A 19,556-nucleotide genomic window follows, 5' to 3' on the forward strand; every position below is an offset into this window, starting at 1 on the left:
CACCTAGCGTCCGCATGTCACTGGTGCGGTTTTGGAATCAGAATGATGGGGCGCCGGCCGCTGTCGTAAAATTAACACCAACAAAAAGATGCATATTTGCAAGGTTTTTTCCGCTAGCAGCAGCATTTTGTAATAAAACAGAAAATTCAATTAGCCGCTTCTGTAACAAAATTTCGAGGCACCAAAAGGGGCCAGGTGCCGAATATATCCATGTTTTTGGTCAGTCCGTCCAGAATTCTTTCAAGATAGCGTCCGTATGTAGCCGGTACGGTTTAGTAATGAAACTGATGGGGTGAAATGTTCGAACGGTACGTTTTATACCAAGGCTTCGTCAGATAAATTAAAAGAGGGATGGGCTACATAAATTATGGAATGGAAGAGACAAATGTTTCTTGAAAGCTGCGCCGGCCGCTGTCATAATATTAACACCAACACAAACATGCATTTTTGCAAGGTTTTTTCCGCTAGCAGCAGCATTTGGTAAAACAGAAAATTCAATTTGCCGCTTCTGTAACAAAATTTAGAGGCACCAAAAGGTGCCAGTTGCCGATTACATTGTTGTTTTCTGGTTAATCTACTAAGAGCCACCAGCATAACGGGTGAAACCGGCACGAGATGACCGGTACTATTTTGTATTTCCTCCTTTCAGCTGCTATCACCTAGCGTCCGCATGTCACTGGTGCGGTTTTGGAATCAGAATGATGGGGCGCCGGCCGCTGTCGTAAAATTAACACCAACAAAAAGATGCATATTTGCAAGGTTTTTTCCGCTAGCAGCAGCATTTTGTAATAAAACAGAAAATTCAATTAGCCGCTTCTGTAACAAAATTTCGAGGCACCAAAAGGGGCCAGGTGCCGAATATATCCATGTTTTTGGTCAGTCCGTCCAGAATTCTTTCAAGATAGCGTCCGTATGTAGCCGGTACGGTTTAGTAATGAAACTGATGGGGTGAAATGTTCGAACGGTACGTTTTATACCAAGGCTTCGTCAGATAAATTAAAAGAGGGATGGGCTACATAAATTATGGAATGGAAGAGACAAATGTTTCTTGAAAGCTGCGCCGGCCGCTGTCATAATATTAACACCAACACAAACATGCATTTTTGCAAGGTTTTTTCCGCTAGCAGCATCATTTGGTAAAACAGAAAATTCAATTAGCCGCTTCTGTACCAAAATTTCGAGGCACCAAAAGGTGCCAGTTGCCGATTATAGTTTCCTGGTTAGTCCGTCCAGAATTCCAGCCATTTAAGTGTTTTGCAGTAGCCATTTACTACTAAAGCCACCAGCATTACGGGTGAAACCGGCACGAGATGACCGGTACTATTTTGTATTTCCTCCTTTCAGCTGCTATCACCTAGCGTCCGCATGTCACTGGTGCGGTTTTGGAATCAGAATTATGGGGCGCCGGCCGCTGTCGTAAAATTAACACCAACAAAAAGATGCATATTTGCAAGGTTTTTTCCGCTAGCAGCAGCATTTTGTAATAAAACAGAAAATTCAATTAGCCGCTTCTGTAACAAAATTTCGAGGCACCAAAAGGGGCCAGGTGCCGAATATATCCATGTTTTTGGTCAGTCCGTCCAGAATTCTTTCAAGATAGCGTCCGTATGTAGCCGGTACGGTTTAGTAATGAAACTGATGGGGTGAAATGTTCGAACGGTACGTTTTATACCAAGGCTTCGTCAGATAAATTAAAAGAGGGATGGGCTACATAAATTATGGAATGGAAGAGACAAATGTTTCTTGAAAGCTGCGCCGGCCGCTGTCATAATATTAACACCAACACAAACATGCATTTTTGCAAGGTTTTTTCCGCTAGCAGCATCATTTGGTAAAACAGAAAATTCAATTTGCCGCTTCTGTAACAAAATTTAGAGGCACCAAAAGGTGCCAGTTGCCGATTATTGTTTCCTGGTTAGTCCGTCCAGAATTCCAGCCATTTAAGTGTTTTGCAGTAGCCATTTACTACTAAAGCCACCAGCATTACGGGTGAAACCGGCACGAGATGACCGGTACTATATTGTATTTCCTCCTTTCAGCTGCTATCACCTAGCGTCCGCATGTCACTGGTGCGGTTTTGGAATCAGAATGATGGGGCGCCGGCCGCTGTCGTAAAATTAACACCAACAAAAAGATGCATATTTGCAAGGTTTTTTCCGCTAGCAGCAGCATTTTGTAATAAAACAGAAAATTCAATTAGCCGCTTCTGTAACAAAATTTCGAGGCACCAAAAGGGGCCAGGTGCCGAATATATCCATGTTTTTGGTCAGTCCGTCCAGAATTCTTTCAAGATAGCGTCCGTATGTAGCCGGTACGGTTTAGTAATGAAACTGATGGGGTGAAATGTTCGAACGGTACGTTTTATACCAAGGCTTCGTCAGATAAATTAAAAGAGGGATGGGCTACATAAATTATGGAATGGAAGAGACAAATGTTTCTTGAAAGCTGCGCCGGCCGCTGTCATAATATTAACACCAACACAAACATGCATTTTTGCAAGGTTTTTTCCGCTAGCAGCAGCATTTGGTAAAACAGAAAATTCAATTTGCCGCTTCTGTAACAAAATTTAGAGGCACCAAAAGGTGCCAGTTGCCGATTACATTGTTGTTTTCTGGTTAATCTACTAAGAGCCACCAGCATAACGGGTGAAACCGGCACGAGATGACCGGTACTATTTTGTATTTCCTCCTTTCAGCTGCTATCACCTAGCGTCCGCATGTCACTGGTGCGGTTTTGGAATCAGAATGATGGGGCGCCGGCCGCTGTCGTAAAATTAACACCAACAAAAAGATGCATATTTGCAAGGTTTTTTCCGCTAGCAGCAGCATTTTGTAATAAAACAGAAAATTCAATTAGCCGCTTCTGTAACAAAATTTCGAGGCACCAAAAGGGGCCAGGTGCCGAATATATCCATGTTTTTGGTCAGTCCGTCCAGAATTCTTTCAAGATAGCGTCCGTATGTAGCCGGTACGGTTTAGTAATGAAACTGATGGGGTGAAATGTTCGAACGGTACGTTTTATACCAAGGCTTCGTGCATATTTGCAAGGTTTTTTCCGCTAGCAGCAGCATTTTGTAATAAAACAGAAAATTCAATTAGCCGCTTCTGTAACAAAATTTCGAGGCACCAAAAGGGGCCAGGTGCCGAATATATCCATGTTTTTGGTCAGTCCGTCCAGAATTCTTTCAAGATAGCGTCCGTATGTAGCCGGTACGGTTTAGTAATGAAACTGATGGGGTGAAATGTTCGAACGGTACGTTTTATACCAAGGCTTCGTCAGATAAATTAAAAGAGGGATGGGCTACATAAATTATGGAATGGAAGAGACAAATGTTTCTTGAAAGCTGCGCCGGCCGCTGTCATAATATTAACACCAACACAAACATGCATTTTTGCAAGGTTTTTTCCGCTAGCAGCAGCATTTGGTAAAACAGAAAATTCAATTTGCCGCTTCTGTAACAAAATTTAGAGGCACCAAAAGGTGCCAGTTGCCGATTACATTGTTGTTTTCTGGTTAATCTACTAAGAGCCACCAGCATAACGGGTGAAACCGGCACGAGATGACCGGTACTATTTTGTATTTCCTCCTTTCAGCTGCTATCACCTAGCGTCCGCATGTCACTGGTGCGGTTTTGGAATCAGAATGATGGGGCGCCGGCCGCTGTCGTAAAATTAACACCAACAAAAAGATGCATATTTGCAAGGTTTTTTCCGCTAGCAGCAGCATTTTGTAATAAAACAGAAAATTCAATTAGCCGCTTCTGTAACAAAATTTCGAGGCACCAAAAGGGGCCAGGTGCCGAATATATCCATGTTTTTGGTCAGTCCGTCCAGAATTCTTTCAAGATAGCGTCCGTATGTAGCCGGTAAGGTTTAGTAATGAAACTGATGGGGTGAAATGTTCGAACGGTACGTTTTATACCAAGGCTTCGTGCATATTTGCAAGGTTTTTTCCGCTAGCAGCAGCATTTTGTAATAAAACAGAAAATTCAATTAGCCGCTTCTGTAACAAAATTTCGAGGCACCAAAAGGGGCCAGGTGCCGAATATATCCATGTTTTTGGTCAGTCCGTCCAGAATTCTTTCAAGATAGCGTCCGTATGTAGCCGGTACGGTTTAGTAATGAAACTGATGGGGTGAAATGTTCGAACGGTACGTTTTATACCAAGGCTTCGTCAGATAAATTAAAAGAGGGATGGGCTACATAAATTATGGAATGGAAGAGACAAATGTTTCTTGAAAGCTGCGCCGGCCGCTGTCATAATATTAACACCAACACAAACATGCATTTTTGCAAGGTTTTTTCCGCTAGCAGCAGCATTTGGTAAAACAGAAAATTCAATTTGCCGCTTCTGTAACAAAATTTAGAGGCACCAAAAGGTGCCAGTTGCCGATTACATTGTTGTTTTCTGGTTAATCTACTAAGAGCCACCAGCATAACGGGTGAAACCGGCACGAGATGACCGGTACTATTTTGTATTTCCTCCTTTCAGCTGCTATCACCTAGCGTCCGCATGTCACTGGTGCGGTTTTGGAATCAGAATGATGGGGCGCCGGCCGCTGTCGTAAAATTAACACCAACAAAAAGATGCATATTTGCAAGGTTTTTTCCGCTAGCAGCAGCATTTTGTAATAAAACAGAAAATTCAATTAGCCGCTTCTGTAACAAAATTTCGAGGCACCAAAAGGGGCCAGGTGCCGAATATATCCATGTTTTTGGTCAGTCCGTCCAGAATTCTTTCAAGATAGCGTCCGTATGTAGCCGGTACGGTTTAGTAATGAAACTGATGGGGTGAAATGTTCGAACGGTACGTTTTATACCAAGGCTTCGTCAGATAAATTAAAAGAGGGATGGGCTACATAAATTATGGAATGGAAGAGACAAATGTTTCTTGAAAGCTGCGCCGGCCGCTGTCATAATATTAACACCAACACAAACATGCATTTTTGCAAGGTTTTTTCCGCTAGCAGCATCATTTGGTAAAACAGAAAATTCAATTAGCCGCTTCTGTACCAAAATTTCGAGGCACCAAAAGGTGCCAGTTGCCGATTATAGTTTCCTGGTTAGTCCGTCCAGAATTCCAGCCATTTAAGTGTTTTGCAGTAGCCATTTACTACTAAAGCCACCAGCATTACGGGTGAAACCGGCACGAGATGACCGGTACTATTTTGTATTTCCTCCTTTCAGCTGCTATCACCTAGCGTCCGCATGTCACTGGTGCGGTTTTGGAATCAGAATGATGGGGCGCCGGCCGCTGTCGTAAAATTAACACCAACAAAAAGATGCATATTTGCAAGGTTTTTTCCGCTAGCAGCAGCATAAACATCGGAAACAGAAAGTGACAACAACAATAACAACAAAGTCAGATCGATTGTATCCGTTAGTGTCGACTGTGCTTGGGAAGAGAGGTAGTGATTGGCTGCGCGGTATGATTTAGACAATCGATATTAATTACCAATTTTTCAATAGTGTATCTCAAACAATAGTTTGTTTTTGTTACATAAATTTAACCGTAAAAGAATTTCTGATCGATTGATGCCAAAACCTCGAAAACCTGATTATAGATGACTGCAAAATAAGCGCTCAAAACCTGACCACTTTTCTCTGGTTTTCCCTGGTTGAATTACTAGATTTTTAAATTCAGGGGACTAACTTCGATATAGACGTTAGTCAACGTCAAAACCGCGCTGCTCCTGAGACGTGGTGACCAACCACAGGGCTATTGCTGCTGCAAAGGAAGGACGACTGCTGTTGTCGCTGTACACACGCTGAGAAAAACCGCGCTGCTCCTGAGACGTGGTGACCAACCACAGAGCTAGTGCTGCTGCTAAGGAAGGACGACTGCTGTTGTCGCTGTCTAGAACTATTATGAGCGGTTCCGCTGCTGCTGAATTGTCTTTTATTTTTGAAATTGTTTACAGAGGTATAATTTATGACAGGATAATTGGTCAGCCCTAAAGGCTCGTCATCTTAGTTCGTAGTAGTGCATTTGGATTGGTTTTTTAAATTATCTTGAAGATTAATTTTACATCTTTGCCTTAATGGCACGGTAAGTTTATGAATTTAAATAAAATTGAATAACCTACCTAACTAATACTATCTTAAAAACTAAATTGACAAAGATCGAATTGCCTCGTGAATTGACCTCTGGCAAGCATCCCTGAATCTAGACAGAATTGCCTGTTTGCGCACCAAAAGTGTATCTAGACCGGCTAGTTGGTGGATCTCAGAATTACGCGTTCTTGGAGGACTGTTAAGGATCATCCTTAGGATCTTATTTTGGATAACCTGTAATTTATCATGGTGATACTTGGTACAACTCTTCCAGATTGGCAAACCGTATTCTAATACTGGCAGGATAATCATTTTATGGACAGCAAGCTTGTTCTTCAGCGACAGTTTGGATTTTCTGTTTATCAGTGGGTATAGAGATTTAATTAGGATGTTGCCTTTGATTGATGTTTTTTCCACAAGTGATCTGAATATAAGCTTGCTGTCCAGAACAAGACCGAGGTATCCCACCTCTCTCGACCATTCGATGGGTGAATTATTAATTTTAAGCCTGACGGCGTCAGGCGGAACAAGTCGACGTGAGTTTGAGTGGGGAAATAAGATGGCCTGTGTTTTAGCCGCATTGATGCAAATCTTCCAGTTGTTGAAGAAACCGGATAGAACATCCAGGCCTGCTTGAAGTTTTCTAGTCAGCGAACGGATCACTCGCCCTTTGTACATGATGGCAGTGTCGTCCGCGAACATGGACAGTACACCACCATCCAGAAGGGGAGGAACGTCTGACGTAAAGATGTTAAAGAGGATAGGACCCAAGAGGCTACCCTGGGGGACCCCAGCATCAACAATAAATGTATCAGACTGGGAGTTGTTCAAGCAGACCCTAAATGATCTACCCGACAGATAATTTTTGATGATTTTCACAAGGAAGATCGGGAAGTTGCACCGATGCAGCTTATAAACAAGACCATCGTGCCAGACGTTGTCAAACGCTTTCTCAACGTCCAACAACGCCATGGCAGTTGTTTTGGAAACAGACTTGTTCCGCCTGATAATGTTCGTTACCCGGGTGAGCTGGTGCACAGTGGAGTGCCCCATCCTGAACCCAAATTGCTCTCTAAGGAAGATGTTGTTCTGATCAGCAAACTCTAGTATACGTCTCAGAATCAGTTTTTCGAACAATTTCGAAATAGATGAAAGGAGGCTAATGGGCCGGTAGCTTTTAGCGTCAGTGGGATTCCTCCCAGGTTTATGGATGGGGATAACTTTGGCGACCTTCCAACGGGACGGGAAGTAGCCAAGTTCCAAGCACTTATTGAAGATCTTTGCGAGGTGATGAAAGAAGTCAACGCTCAATACATGATTTGATGGCTGCCATTACCTCGTCTGCAGAAATTATAGATTCCTCTGGGACAACTAGAGGGGTCACAGCGATTCTGGACATTGTAGCTGCCACATCAGGCTCAAAGGGGCTCACCAGGGAACGACCAAGATTGTGAGAATTTACGAAATGCTGGCCAAGTGCATTAGCTTTTTCAGCTGGTGTTATTAGCTGAACTTGGCCAGCTTGTTGATCAGAATGGGAGAGAGGAGGGACAGGTCTCGGCTTGTTTTTCAGAAGTTTAGTTAATTTCCAGGAGGGTTTGCACAATCTGGGAGAGAGCGAATATGACTTTCAAAGCTTTTGTTTCTGAGATCTACCAACCGGGCCTTAATGATTTTATTAAGACGATTGCAGTAAGACTTTAAGTGAGGCAGGCCAGTACGTTGATAATGGCGCCTAGTTGTGTTACGAAGTCTTATATAAGATTTAGTTAGGCTGTCTAGATTCAGAGTGTTACTCACCAGGTCAGAAGCAGGGATGTGTTGGTCACGGGCTAAGGATAGAGCCTCGTCGATGATCTGCAAGCACTGATCGATGTCGTCCGTCGATTCAAGCTCGATGTTGTAGCGGATGTTGGCGTCGATGAACTGCTGGAACCGTGGCCAGTCAGCACGATGGTAGTTGCGACGACGAGCACGAAATCGATTGGCGGAGTAGCCCACTTCGGCCACCACTGGAAAGTGGTCGGAGCTCAGTTCCTGGTAGACGATCGGATTCGAAAGGTTTGCCATGTTGGTGATGAAAAAATCGATGGTCGAGTGGACACCAGAGCGACTCAACCGGGTGAGGGAGTCAGGGCTCAGGATGATGTACGAAGATGCTTGTAGGTCATTGTGGACGACTTTGCCATTTGGATTGCTTCGAGTGTTGCCCCAGGCTTGATGTTTGGCATTGAGGTCACCAGCCAAGATGAAGTTTTGCCGATGTCTGGTAAGCTCTTGTTCCAGATTAGAGGATGAATCGTTCCTTGAGCTGACTTGCGACGGACAGTAGGCGGCTATGATAATAATAGGGCCGACAGGGGTAGAAACCCCGACCCCAACCGCTTCGATGACTTTTAAGTTGAAACTGGGCAGCAGCTTACAGCAGATGTTCTTCCTCAACGCGATGGCTACGCCTCCACCCGCTGAGTGGGTACGATCGAGCCGAACAACTCGAAAGTCGGGGAGGTAGATGTTGACGCCAAGTTTTAGATGTGTCTCGGTGATGATAGCTACGTCGATAGTCCGCTCGTTGAGGAAATCAGCGAATTCGATGGCTTTGCTCTTTAACTAGCAAGCGTTCCAGTTAGCGATGTTGATGCATTCACGGGCCATATTTGGTGAGGATGGAAACTGCTGCTTGCAGCTGTTCAGTTCTGGTTTTACAGGTGCTAAGGGCTACGAATGCTTCGGCCAGGAGGTGCACGAACTCTTCTGTAGTGAGAAGGGAATCTGCGTTGTTTTCTTCGGCGTCTGTGCGGGTAAACTTCATTCCAGTGGCAGGAGTTGTAAGCCCTGGGAGCCCCGGGGGAGGCGAGGAACGGCTCGATGCTGCGACATCGGCAAACGAGGTTGTAAGCCGATTATTCAGTGGGAGAGGTGGAAGCACTGGGATTGCACGTCGCGATGTGATGACTGGAAAATTTTGTTCGTTATTCACTGGCACTGGGACTTTTCTCCGACCGGGTTGGTTGTTGGTTGAGGCTCTTTTGCGGATCTCAATGAATTCCGCCCGCTTTGGGCAGGTACGACTGGTGGCCTTATGATCAGCTCCACAATTTGCGCAGACAGGATCGGCAGTTTCCATCAATTGGCAGGCGTCGGGTGCGTGCGTTTGTACGCATTTGATGCAGCGGGAGACCATATGGCAGTTTTTAGTCCCATGTCCAAACAACAGGCAATTGGAACATTGGGTCACATCTCAATGAACTGGTTTGTAGCGCTCCCAGGCCACAATGATGTGGAAAAGGGCACGAATGGACTGCAAATCCGCCAAACATGTTGAATTTTTCTCCAGGTTGATAAGGTACAATTGGTCGCGGTACTTCCGAGTCTTGTTGTGGCGTGACATCTTATGGATCTGTATTGGCTTGAGTCCATTTGCCTTCAGTTCCTCTAACAGAGTTTCAATTTCCTTGTCTGGAAGACCACGGAGAACAACCTTGAGCGGTTTTTCTGCTTCAATGTCATGGGAGAAATATTCCACCTTACGCTGCTGCAGTATTACTTGCACCGCCTTGTAGTGATTCAATGCCGGAACCATCAGTTTGTAGCCGTCAGTGCACATACGGATAGTGCATTTCAGTCCTTTCTCGATGTAAAAGACAATTGCTTCACGAAGACCTTCTGGAAATCCTTTCACATAGAAGGGTGGAATTTTCTCTTTTTTCACTATTTCGGGGTCCGTGGAGTTTTCCAAGACAGCAAATCTGTTGTTGGCCAAAAACTTCTTAGCCGCCGAATCGGGGGCATTTCCAGGTCGAGGCCGTTTACCCGTACTAGAACCGGTTTTCGATTTACCCATGTCAGGGTTCACCGTAGCGTCGGTTTCCAACGCGAAAATAAAAACTTACGAACGAACGTACAAAGTGAACGGAGCGAAAATAAACAACTGTACTGCTCAACACGCTAGCAGAGAATGATGAGCGGCTCCGGCTGAAACAGGCTCTTATATAGGCCAAATAGCATGTTTTGAATTGCAAGGTATATGATCCTGTCGACCGTGCTTGGGAAGCAAGCATATAACGACCAATCAGAGGTCGAATTTTTCGTTTTGACAAGGCTTGACTGTTTTCAATAGTACAATAGTGTGAATAATAAAATTACAATTATCTTATTTTGGGAAGAATCTTAGAAGATTTTCCAATCTATTGCTGCAAGAACGAAGGAAATCCATCGAATACTAACCGATTTATTAGCATTTGAAATTGGACATATTTTTCACTTTTTTCGGTTTTAGATTTTCATTTCACATCCCTATGTAGCCGAACTTCCTGAGAGAAGTATTCTACTTCAAAAAAGCGCATATCAATGACGATTTGGTCCAAAGGTTTTTTGACAGCCATTTTTGTTTTGCAAGTTAACTGATGCGGTTTGTGTTTAGTTGCGTTGTTTTTTTTATTTATAATAATAAGCATAGGTGAAAATAAATTCAAATAATAATCGATGATCTTTTCGCGGATCCTTTTCTGATTCAAAGTAAATCTCAAGTTATGTATTTCGGATGAAAATATCTAAACATATTTTCAATTTTCAGAACATAATGAAATTCCTGAGCTTCGAAATCTTTTAGTGAATGAATCGGGAATAGATCCTTCTGTTTATTCAATCGTAATCGGTAAGTTCCTGGTTACTGTACCGTAAACTGGGGTGACTTTGATCACTTTTTTGATTGTATCTCAAATATTTTCAGAATATACTGAAAACAATATTCTTTGATATTTTTAAAATAAGTACTGACATGCGTTGGAAAAGATTCAGTCACTACTTCAAAAGTTTAGCAACAATTTTGCTGTTTTTAAATATGCTCTAAAAATTTTACACCAATAATCATTCCGGGGAGACTTTGATCACTTCATTGTTTTGATGAATTTGGAGTAACACTTTGCTACTTTCACTTAATTGAACAGCATAAAACGACTTAAACGAGTTTATAAATATGGAAAGCAATTTGGGGGCCATTCACATTCTACGTGAACAGTTTATAATGGCGAATGTCCAAGATTCATACAAAATTTTTAAAATATATATGAATGATTATTCACTGAAAGAGAAGGTGGTCAAAAATCATCAAAAACTAGTCTACGAGGAATATGACTTATGAAATTGTCGAAATTTGCATGTTACTTCACGTCTTGGGTTTTTGTTAAAAAGAAATATGTAATACGCTGTGGAGAAAATTGGGACTCAACATTGCCTTCGAGGAAAAACTTGCAAAAATAACAATAAAATGTATTGTTATAATATTTGTTCATCTTAAGAACTAATCTGGGAACAAAATAAAAACACTTTACGTATTGCAACTTGTTGTTTTGAATTTGCTTGAACCGATTGTTTGTATGCAACAAAAATCGCCAAAAATACACTTTATTTTCAAATAATATTTTAGCATGAAAAACACTCTTTAAATAGCAGGAAATGCATGAATAGTAGCAATGCGAACATATATCCACACAATCAGTGAAGATTGCGACAAATCCCAAGCACTACGAGCGCTTTTTTACCACATTTTCAGAAAAGAGGTACAGTGATCAAAGTCACCCCGGTGATCAAAGTCACCCCAGTTTACGGTACTTCTCTGATTGCTTCGTAATGCTGATTAGAGCACAAATCTGTTAAGCGAACAGCTGTAATCATTTCCATCTCCAGAAACAACGCAAACTCTGCCCACTTTAAACAATCGATTTATTCCGGTACGTTTATCATGACAGTGTACATTTTTTTATTTAGGACATGGTGTAACCTAAAATATGTCGATCAAGCAGAGTTGCAAGAGATTTTTAAGTGGGTCAGAAGTATATTATCAAGTGAAACTTACAAAATTGGCCTGAAAGCGCACTATTCCCGAAGACCGTCAACATCGGTTACCCAAAATATTCTTGAGGACAGATTAGACTCACAGCACAGAACATTTCTGACCCACATCATGGTGAATTATTACTTTGCTAACGAACGCTAAAATTTTGGCAGTGTATCACTGTTTCTTCTAGAACTAGCCGTAAAAAGATTCTTAACATAATCGTTCTATTTTTATTGTTATTTTTTATTACAGGAATTATATTATATTTTTCGAGACTGTACGATTGGAAAAACGCATCCCTCTGGACACTTACGCGATCGCTACCACAATCGGAAAAAACAATCTCTATTGGAAAGACAACAATTTCAACAAACGATACCAGAAGACGCTAGGAATAACTGACGAAGGTAATGTCGTATCAGATAGATTTATCTGGCTTTATGCTTATACACATTGTATCTTTCAGATATCGAAAAGCAGAATTCTTTCAAAATTTGGCTTCGAAACTATCAACAACGGGCTGATAAATTCTTTAATCTTTGGAACGACTCGTTTTTGCTACGCATACAAACCATCTTAAAAGACACAGCTGCTGGCAAAATAAATGTACTGGCCGAGTGATCAAGACCTGTATACCTTTTGGTAAGCTGTTTCATGAAAAAAGCATATTTAATGAGCCATATTAATTTTTCTCTGAGTTAAGATCGACGCGGATTTTGATTCTATATATGGAAAATTGGACATTCCTCGAAGGACACACGGGAAAGATTTATTCAACAATTCTTATCATGTATATCAAAATGGATTGAAGGACGATCTTTCTCGACAATTGTTGAACCATCTAGAGGAAACATCTGTTGTCAAAAGTAAAACAATACATCGATATGTTTTTGTGATATTTTTCAATTGTTTGCCATTTCAGATACCCGAGATTTCATCTGTTGTTCCATTTTCCATGGGGTCAAGCCGGTTCGTACGTCATCAAGAAAGCTGCCATCGTTTCTACGAGTGCAAACTGATGTGTGTTAAAACGTAAATTTAATTCCGAGAAGTAGTAGAGCTTTTGCGTCAGGAACTTAAAGAGAAAAATATTTTATTTTCGCATCTATGTAATAGCCAAACCAAACAGGTAACAAGGTTACTTTCGATTGAAGAAATACTTTTAATGAACACTAAATGGAACATGTAAATAAAATGTATTGAAATCGAACGTTTATTATAAAAAAAAACCCGTAATTTTACCGCAATGTGCTCAACCATATCATTCTTTGTTTTTAAAAATACTATATCACACAGTTGGTTTTCCTGTAAATGCGCTAAATTCAAGTGCTAAATATTGTTGAAATACACCTGGTATGATTGCTGAAAGTACTATGAAATATGGTATTTATTACTACTGAACTCTGATATGGGTCTTATAGTAAAATTAACGACTTTTCTCTTGAGAACAAATATCAATTGTAGTCTGCACTAGAGACTGTGTTATAAAGAGATACACAAAGAGAAAAGCAGTCAATATGGCAACCCTTTGCTAATATTCTATTTTATACAATTCTGGCAACCACATTTATTTTCGCATGACTTTTCATACGCACTAGAAAGTGTAATGAAATTTCGAAACTTTGTAAGGATATATTACTGAGTTTCGATGCTTGTTCATACAATTATTTAATTTTCAATGCATCACTCATGATATGAGCATGACGAACACATTTTTCGTTGAAACCATAATTGCACGTGATTCACAGAATTTATACTGATTGCAACACACATTCTGTACGAAAAGTAACACGCATGAGTTTGTTTATTTTGCACACTTGGAGCCTTGATTTGACGGTTCACTTGGAGTTTTCGACCTCACTCTTTGCGTATCTGTTCATAACACCGTCTGTAGTGCAGACTACAGCAAAGTAAACAAACTCATGCGTGTTACTTTTCGTACAGAATGTGTGTTGCGATCAGTTTAAATTCTGTGAATCACGTGCAATTATGGTTCCAACGAAAAATGTTGTCGTAATGCTCATGTTATGAGTGATGCATTGTAAATTATTATAATTGTATGAAAAAGCATTGAAACTCAGTAATATATCCTTACAAAGTTTCGAAATTTTATTACACTTTCTAGTGCGTGGGAAAAGTCATGCGAAAATAAATGTGGTTGCCAGAATTGTTTAAAATAAAAAATTAGCAAAGGGTTGCCATATTTACTGCTTTTCTCTTTGCGTATCTCTTTATAACACAGTCTCTAGTCTGCACTAGTGATGGGAAATATCGCCCAAAACGGACATCGATAACAATCGATAATTCCGGGGCTTTTATCGATATTATCGATAAGTATCGATAATTTGACGGCTAACGTTTGCGGTAAAAAAAAATTTTTTTAGATGGCGATGAAAAAAAACTATTTCAGATGGTGATGAAAAAAACTATGACAGATAATTGAGTTGGATAAATTTCCCATGGAAGGTCATCATGTTAGCTTCCTCACAAAAAAATATTACGTCCTTGCGTGCAGCCTTTCGCGACAAAATTGTTGAAATAGGTCTTGCGCTTTAAGTTTGTCCAGAAATTCTCGATGGGAAGCAGGTGGGGGACATTGGGCGGATTCGCCGGTACCACATCGATATTCAGCCGCTCCATCTCCTCCAACGATCGCTTCGAGTAGTTGACCGACGTCAAATCTGGCCAGAACACCGTGTCTTCGCGCTTATGGTGTTTCTTGATGAACGTCGCAACTTCTGTCAGGCACTTCGTACTATAAATTTCCCCGTTCACGGCCAGCCCGGAGCGAAAGAAGAGCAACTTTAACATCCCTTTCTCGCTGATTGTCAGCCACACCCGCACCTTCTTTGGGAACTAGGTCTGTGAAATAAACTTTACTTCGGTGCTCACTTCCTTCGCGGGGGAGGTAAAATACGAAGAGCCCTGCTAGTCGTTGCCATCCAGGGTGAGATAGGTCTAGTCGTCCAATACCACAGCCGCGTCGTGATTCGCCGGGAAAATCGACTTGACAAGATGCTTTTTCACTGTTTTAGAGCTTTTCACTGTTTTAGAGCATACACCAACCTCTCGGCCAAGTGCACGCAGCGATTTAGCCACTTTTCCCTCGGTCTTCCTCTTCAGCATCCTTTGAAGCTTCTTGTCGCGCAGGGTCGTTGGTCGTCCGGAACCGGGCTTTCTTTCGATGCTCTGATCGTTGTCCAATAGTGTCAAGATGTTGTAGATGCCAGAACCGGCATACCCGGCGTCCACAAAGTGCTGCACTATGTCCGTTTTTGACGCGGCGGGGTACCGTTCTTTGAACGCGCACACTTCTGAATGGAGTAGCTTGACTTTTTTCGCCATCACAGTTAGAGTTAGACTGATAGAGCTGTCAATTTTTTTTTGCTTACTCATGGGTTACTATGATTGATGATGCATGAGTATTTTCGTCAGTACGATTAAAGGTAAACCAATGAAAAATCGGCAATTTTCGTCCATTTTTTTACCGCAAACGTTATTCGACAAATGCAATTTTGCTATATAAATTTGTTAAAAACAGAGACAGTGATGGCCCAAACAGAATGGATACGTTTGCGTTGCGTTGACGTCAATGTGACAGTAAATGTATGGGCTAACTGTCAAATTTCCGCAAACGCAGCCGCAATGTATCCATTGTGTTAAGGCCTTGAAAGACAAATTTTACGATACTGCGAATGAAAATTCAAACAACCGGACGAGTTAAACAGTTTGTTTTGGAAAGTCTCCGGGTTTTACGCCGGGAATGCTTTCTACGGAGTAGTTTCAAGCCGAAGTTCATTTTGAAGGTTGTATAATTAGGGAAATAATTGAAGCAGGCAAAATTCTGTAAATTGCTGTAAATGGCCAAAACTTCACGAAAAATGAATCATTTCTGATAAAACAGGTTTCATTTTACTGGAAAGCTGTCCTAGTTTCCTAGTATTACTTGAGAACTGGACGTGACAAAGGGTCACTGGAAATGTTTCGGATTTCCGGAGTGTGCGCCAAAGTGTACACAGCGTTGCAAATCGAGCGAGAAGCAAAACCTTTCTTCTCCTTTCTGCTTGAAAACGAAACATATGTTACGCTTCTCGAGTCTTTTGCACACACGCTTTGGAGATACTCTTTCTTCTTCATGCATTCCCTTGAGTAGCAGCAAGCACGCACCGACACGAACAAACTCTTTCGTATTGCTACTCAGCTACCGTAAAAGAGTACGCGAGTTCCTGCTAGTGAGTAGGAGTACTCGACTAAAATTGCTCGACTAGGAGTGCTTGAAAAACTGTGCTCGAAAACGAAAATGCTTTCTTCCCGGTTTAGCTTCATGCACCGACAGTGGGGTAACGTGTAGGGTATCGGACTGCTTCGGTAAGTTTTTTAAAGCAGTCTAATGCAAAACCAACCGAAGCAAACCGCTGCCGAAGTAGTCCGATACCCTATCATTTTTTTCCCCTATGCAACCATCGCAAAGCATCTTGAAACAATTGTCTTCGGCTAGTAGTTCTCGCGAGTTGGGGAATAGGTACACACGAGTACACACGATGAGAGTAGACGGGAGTGTGTGCATATGATCTCGGGAGTAAATGCGAGCAAGAAAGAACGAGAAATAGCTTGAATAAAGAATTCTCTACTGTGTAAAAGCGGCATTTCCGAGAACCTCACATGAGGTGTTGCATGCCGCTTACGAGCGAGACTAACAACACTGAGTGTACATTTTTGCAACGCGTAGAACTTTTTCTGACATTGAAAATTCGCCAAGGAATCACCGAGGTATTTATCAAGTATGGGTGTTGATTTTGGCGGTTTTTTCCCTGTTGGGTATTAATTTTCTTTGAACTTGCAGCACTCTAGCAGAATTCAATCGAACATTGTGGGTGTGTAGGTCTTGTTAAACCAAGCAACTTTGCAAACTTGCGTTTGAAAGTTTATCTGGATTAACATTTAAAAAGGTCAGATTATTTTCACGCGGATTTTCTCTAAAAGGTTATTTATGCAGATTTTCAAATTAACGTGGTTTTTTACGCAAATTTTTGCGTTTGCAGTTTATAAAGCGGATTTCTGAATTAACATGGTTTTTTTACGAGGCATGTATCCCCATGCGTAAGAAAACCCAACTGTATTTGAACCTTTTTAATGAATCAATATATTTTTTTTCCTTCAAAAATATAAAAAATTGAGTTGAAGATCCTACTCTGAAAAAAATATAATTTTAAAAACAAAAAATAATTTTAGAAAATATCGGTGATCTCAGATTTTTTTAAATGAAATATTTTAGATAGACAATTTAGTTGCCTAAAACGTTCTATGTGTTGCAAAAATGTACACTTTGACACAAACTCTTGAAATCCGAAACATTTTCGGTGTAGGTTGGTCACACCAAGTTCCCAAGTAATACTAATATAATACTGTTTTCTAGTGAAATGAAACCGGTTATCGAAATTGATTCATTTTCGTAAAGTTCTGGTCATTTAAAATTCGAGAGAATTTTATTTATCTCAATTATTTTGTCTACCCCAGGATATTTTTTGGCGCAACAATTTCGTTGATTTGGATTTTTAGTGGAACTAAAAATTGTTTGTTGGGTAACAGATACTTTAAATTTAAACAGTTCCAAGTTAAACTAAACAATTACCAGAGAATTACCAATAGACTGCCGCTATGCATGTCCATCATATTATAAGGGTTGGCAAGCCAAAGAAAATACATTTTATTACAATTTCGTATCATTGCTTTTATGAGATCATGCAAAAAGTTTGGATATTTTTTTAAAGTTCTCCAGTACTAAGTTGTCGAATTCATCTGTTCTTAGGAAACTAAAATCTATAAATACCTTATTAGTTACCATTATTTCCCAGAAACTCAGTGGCACCCGGGGCTAAAGGTTCGCCCGCACCACCCCCAACAATGCTAAATCTTGTCGAATAGCAGCACCCAACGAATATCTAGCGGCAGAAGCAACTCCTGGGGTAGGGTAGGTGAGGTCTCCTTCTTTTGGGTCTCCTCCAGTAACCAGCCGCACTGACCTGTGCTCACCCTTATAATATCGATAATTATCGTTAACGTCATAAAATTAACGATAATATCGATGACCATCATTTATCGATATTATCGATAAGTATCGATAAGTTTCCCATCACTAGTCTGCACAAATCAATTGGCGTTAGGTATTTGAATCAACCCTGCAGTATAGTATTTCTGACCGCAGACTTGTTCTCAGTGTAAGAGGAAAAAGGGTAAAACGCAAAAGAGTGTATTCGGCAGGATGAGGTAAAATGTGCATTTTTCGGTTTTTTTTCAATAGTTACAAGCCCCAAAGAAAAAAAAATTGAAATGAGGATCGGTTTAAAAAATTTAAAGACATCGTTTAAGCGAATAAAAATTTTTGACGGGAAACCTCTATTCAGATGGGTCAATGAATGAATCATAATCATTGATGAATGGCACGTTTGATTTAAAGGATATTAAAGATGCAGATTCTCCGGTAATCCCCAGACGGTAAAACTATCGCCTGCAGGGGGAATTGTGCATAATGCTGATAAAAAGCATTAAAAACATTCAAGTATTTTCCGAGTGAATGGCATCACTTATGAAAAAAAAACAACAGGGATCATCGAGGTGGATGAGGAAGAAGAGTAAGAAGCCAGATGTCTCCCCTTAGGGCAGAGATGCCAGACTTTTTTTTGGCAAGTCTGTATAATCCATAAAAATGTCTGTATAAGTCTGTATACCGCTGCGAAAAAAAGTTACCGATACATTGATACCTAATTATTTGTCGACCTGTCAGATTGTTTTGTTTTATTGCTTGTTCTTTTTCGAGTCTATCATAGTTGGTCGATTAATCGATAACTAATTTATCTTTAAAATCTAAGTAACACATAGAAGTAAGAGTCTTTCCCGTGATAAAAATCGTCGTTCGTCGTAATGTAGCTAAACTGATACATGATGGCAGAAGTCTCGCGGTTATAAAAATAGTACCTTCAAGGTTTGGGACATTTTAAGCAATTCTTCAACGTTGGATATTGCTCCGAATAGAACAAACGGTCTTTTCACCAATATAACCTGCATGGCAATCGATCGAGACAATCAGCTGTTTGTTACTGGGGGCGAAACGGGCAGATTAGTGCCCACGGGGCCGATAAAAACCCCGATAGCCTGACTCGATTCCCGTTGTCATGATTTCATTCTCAAAAACGCAAGATTAATATGTTCAGTAAAGTGTTCAGTTCCTAGTTCACTTTTTCCAGCAACGGCTACAGTGACTTTTGGTTTTTGTGTTCGTTTTTTTTGTGTATACTGGTAAAACCATTATGTAGAATATCAGATATCTGTGTAATATCTGTATTATACTAAATGTCTGTATAAAATCTGTAGGCTTATGCGTGTCTGTATCGCAAAACAGAAAGTCTGTATAATACAGATTTGTCTGTATATCTGGCATCTCTGCCTTAGAGAAGAACATGCTCAGTGCGATAAGTGATGCCAAATCCCAGTTTTTTTTTTAGCACTTTAGAATCCACCGATTTTAATTGTTGAAATTAAAATATTTCTTTTTTGAATGCAATCATGGATCATGGATCGAGTTTAAATTGAAAATGGTTTACAATGAATTCTAAAACTCGCTATTCTTCTGCGTGCAGGCATTTTCCCATACATTTAGAAGTCAC

The 19,556-nt window shown here is 40.8% G+C and overlaps 1 protein-coding gene and 1 long non-coding RNA gene across 2 annotated transcripts in view; one reads left to right on the top strand and one right to left on the bottom strand.

Moving 5' to 3' along the window:
- LOC129731005 (uncharacterized) overlaps positions 1–17,897 on the bottom strand; it is a 28,756-nt gene extending 10,859 nt beyond the window's left edge. The window contains exon 1 of the mRNA XM_055690704.1: positions 17,723–17,897. The gene's annotated coding sequence lies outside the window, so the exon portion shown is untranslated. The remainder of the gene's footprint in view (positions 1–17,722) is intronic.
- LOC129731006 (uncharacterized) lies at positions 10,442–13,271 on the top strand. Its single transcript, XR_008728956.1, has 6 exons — positions 10,442–10,571; positions 10,630–10,710; positions 12,145–12,299; positions 12,359–12,534; positions 12,596–12,758; positions 12,815–13,271. It is a non-coding gene; the product is annotated as an uncharacterized LOC129731006 (long non-coding RNA).
- Positions 17,898–19,556: the final 1,659 nt, after the last annotated feature.

This window comes from Wyeomyia smithii, chromosome 3 (assembly GCF_029784165.1).
Source record: "Wyeomyia smithii strain HCP4-BCI-WySm-NY-G18 chromosome 3, ASM2978416v1, whole genome shotgun sequence".
NCBI classification, from domain to species: Eukaryota; Metazoa; Arthropoda; class Insecta; order Diptera; family Culicidae; genus Wyeomyia; species Wyeomyia smithii.